We start from the raw sequence: 4,105 nt of genomic DNA on the forward strand, positions 1-4,105 counted from the left end.
CTTTTTATTTATTTTTTGCTCCCATTTTGATGCCTTTCTCATTCCTGTTTTTTGTTTTTTTTTTTTTTATTGTTTTTGCTTTCATTTAGGTGACTTTTCTTGGAAAGAAGGTGAAAAAGCACTATTTGCTCTTACCAATACTTTTAAGATGTGTCTTTCTAGAGAGTTTCCATACAATGATATACTGTGGGTTAAAAAGTGGGAAAAAGCCCTGTCAAATTGGTATGTTTTTTCTGAATAGCAGTTTAGTCCTATCTCTGCTGGTTGCTAGATGCATGATTTAGGTGAAATTATTTAATCACTCTTTTCCACAGGGTAATATTAGTAGTTATCTTATAGGGTCATAGAAGAAAATAAATAAGTTAACATGTGCATAGCATATATTGCCACTGGGGCTAGGTGTTAATAAATTGCACAGAGTCAATACCAGCTTATTGAGTTAGCACGGTGAATTGAGAATTTCTCATGTAAACACCTAGATGATACATTCAGTCTGAATTAAATTGTGTATATTCACCTCTGTTATAAAACCCTTAGAAATCATTTCTGCACATATTCTCCATGTTTTGTTTTGTTTTCTGATACAAATAAATCCTGGAAATTCCTTTAGGGACTGAGCCTTCCCTCCTGTCGGGCTGGATCACAGACCCCTCTGCCCCATCCTGTGCAGGTCGTGAGTCCGGTAGTTGAAAAAAGATTCTGGCAGCTGATAACAGGATAGACATGGTTTATTCCAACGTGAGCTCTGCTGGCCAGTGGTTCAGAGCCACTGTCTTTTATACTGAAAAGCACGTAATAGTGGCAATGAGCCAAGGAGTATATGGGTGTACATGCACAATTACACTACTCTTATGTAACTTGTTTACAATGGATGTGCTGAATCATACCCAGCCAGATATGAGGTAAGGGGCCTGACTATATTAACTCCATTTTACTCACACCTCCCAAGTTTGACTTTCTAATAGGTCCTCTGAGGAATGCTGGGGAATGAGTCAGCTCAGGTGTGGAGGCTATGATAGGTAGAGAAATGAGGCTCCAGGAGAAATGGCATTCCCTTGCTGGTAGCTATCTCCACTGAGATCAGTACAAATCTTCTTGCTGAGAAGACCTACTTCATCAGACAGAACTAGGGAGGCTTCATAGGATTTAGGCATTATAGTTATTTTCAGTCTTCCATATCCAACAAAATTTTACAGTTCTGTTTCTCAGGGTTCCAATTTGTCCCAGTCAATGCCCTAACTTTCATAACCTTCAAATAAGAAGTCAATTCAGGCTGAGGATTAAACTTTCGGTATGTGTCATTTTGGTATGTGAAGCTTCATTTCTGCCTCTGCTTTTTGACTATGTCAGCACTGTGGCCATAAGAGATAGATTTGTGAGGACAGTCATATAAACTTCCTAATTCTCTGATCATTTTTGAGACTAAGAATTTAATACCCTGATTCTGTAATTTTCATTTTAATGTTAAGTAGGGTCTTTGGAAGCAACCACCCCATCCCACATCCCTTGTGTTTTACATGCCATACATATTATGGAAAAGCCATCACCATTTGATCTGCCAACACCATGCCTTCAATCTGTGTTTTGTTCCAGGTGACCACATAATTCAAGTTTCGTTAGATTATTAGCATTGCATCCTTTAATGCTACCCAGATTGTCACTGCTCAAAACCAACCAGGTCAGATGTTAACAATCTCAGACTCTCAACCCTGAAATCCTGTTGCCACAGCCACTTCTGTTACCAAATACTATACAAGTATTTGTTAAGGTTCAGTTACAGATAACAAGAAACCTCTCTGGCTAGTTTAAGTAAAAAAAAAAAAAGTATAATGTAGGAAATTAGATCCTTCCAAATAATTTAATGGACTAGAAAATTAAGCTCTGGGCTGGGCTTCTAGGGAAGGATCCCATGAAGAACACATCAGTGTTGGCCTGCCAAGGGTGCTGTCACCACTGCTGTGGTTACAAGCTGGGATATCAGGAAACTGCTGCCACGAATATTGCTTCAGGACCTCATGGCTGCATCCATGATCCAAGCCAGCAAATCTGTGCCCATGACTTGCTTCTTAACATGCATGAAGTCAGGCAGCCAGGCACTGGGTAGAAAAAGCAAACACTTCCACGACTGTGCTGCAGGCAGGAGGAGCAGAAGTGTGGCCCTCACTTCAATTTCACTTTCCAACTTTCAGTGTTAGAAATGTATTGTATCTTAAGCTTAACCCCTTGTTAGTCCATTTAGGTCCACAGCATTTTTAGAACCAGTACAGAGCAATAGGTAAACATTTGTTCAATCATTCCCATCAGGATGGACACTTAGGTGTGTGTATTTTTCACTAATAAAAACAATGCTGAAACAACATCTTTGCACAGTCTTCTTAGGCATACATTGAGAGTTTTTAGCCAGCATAGAAATGAAGTAGTGGAATTTCTAAATTATAAGGTATGCACATCTTGAATATTAATAAATAATAGTGAATCGTTAAATTGCCTTCCTAGTTAGCTGTACCAATTTGCTCTTTCACCCGTAATGTTTAGCAATACCTATTTCTACAAATTCTTACCAATATTCGATTTTATCAAACATTTAAAATTTTTCTAATTTGGGGGTGAAAAGTTCTGCCTTATTAATTTGCACATACCTGATTATAAGCAAGATTGAGCATTTTTTGTTTGACATTTTTATTTAATCTGTGAATTATCCAATTTATACCCTTTGTTTCTTATTTTTTATTCAATTACTTTTCTTTTCCCCCTTTGATTTGATTTGCCATTAAATAATCTGAACACTACTTATATCTTTTAAGTTTTATGACTCATTTAAGCAGGCCTATTTACCCCAAGGTCAGAAACATATTTTTTTGTATTTCCTTATTCTATTTTTGTAGCTTTGTTTTTTATGTTTTGACTTTTAATTCAAGAATAATTTTTTTAATGTTGTGAGATAACCTAATCTTATTTATTAAAATAATAAGCCTTTGCCAGATTGTCATTTACTGAGTAGTCCATTCTGACTTCAAATGCTACTTTTATCATAAATTAAAATTTTTCTTGCTTTTCATTTTATTCCACTGAATAATTTTGCAAAATCACAACCCTATACTAATTTGCATAGCTTTAAAATATACTTTTATGTTTTGTAGGGTAAATGATCCCCTTCTTAGTCTTTTTAGGATTATCATAGCTATTTTATTCTCTCATATAAATTTCTGACTTAACCTTAGCATTTCCATTACATATTATTTTAGCAGTTTATTGGGATTTCCTAGATTTATATATTAATCTTCTATATATCTATAACATTGCATCTTAATGTATTATAGCTCTCTTATGTCTCTTAGTAAAGTTTTAATTTTACCTCAGTAAAGATTTAAATTTCCTATATGTATGGGTCAAGGTAAGTTCTGCTAGCTGCTGTAACAAGCAGTCACACATTTTCTCACTCACATCACGGTACAGTGTGGGCCACATGGAGTGGCATTCTGCTTCACTCAGTCATTCTGGGAACTTTGACAGATGCTCTGCCATCATGAATGACAGAATCCCAGGTTTCTCTCTGTCTTGTCATCCAGCAGGCAAATAGGAAAGAGACTGTGAAGGATAATTCAGGTGCATGACCAGGCTTGGAAGTGGTATACATACCTGTGGTCCACATTCAGAACTTGCTTCACATTGCTGGAAGAGCGGCAGAGAAAGTAGTCCTCATATGAGTTCCGGAAGAAAATAAAATGAGTTTGGTGAACTCATAAAATGGTCTCTCCAACCTACTTATAAAGTCCAAGAGAATCCACTGAAAAACTATTAAAGCTAGTGAGAGTTTGTAATTGGAACCAAGCTTAACTTACAAAAAGAAACTATCTTTTTATTAATATAAATATTAATAAGGATGAATAAGAAAATGTAACAGCTCATATGACAGATAATTTTCTCATATTATCTCCAAATAGTGAACGTTTTGGCTTTTTCTTTCTAGTTTCTTAAAATTGTTATATTTAATTTTAAATTTTAGTACAGAACATTTCATTACACTGAATTGAGTGGGAGTAACTCTCTTGTTTGCTATAATAAAATTGCAACTGGTAAAAAAAAAAAAAAAAAAAAAAAAAAA

The sequence above is a fragment of the Galeopterus variegatus genome, unplaced genomic scaffold, assembly GCF_000696425.1.
Source record: "Galeopterus variegatus unplaced genomic scaffold, G_variegatus-3.0.2 Scaffold4036, whole genome shotgun sequence".
NCBI lineage: Eukaryota > Metazoa > Chordata > Mammalia > Dermoptera > Cynocephalidae > Galeopterus > Galeopterus variegatus.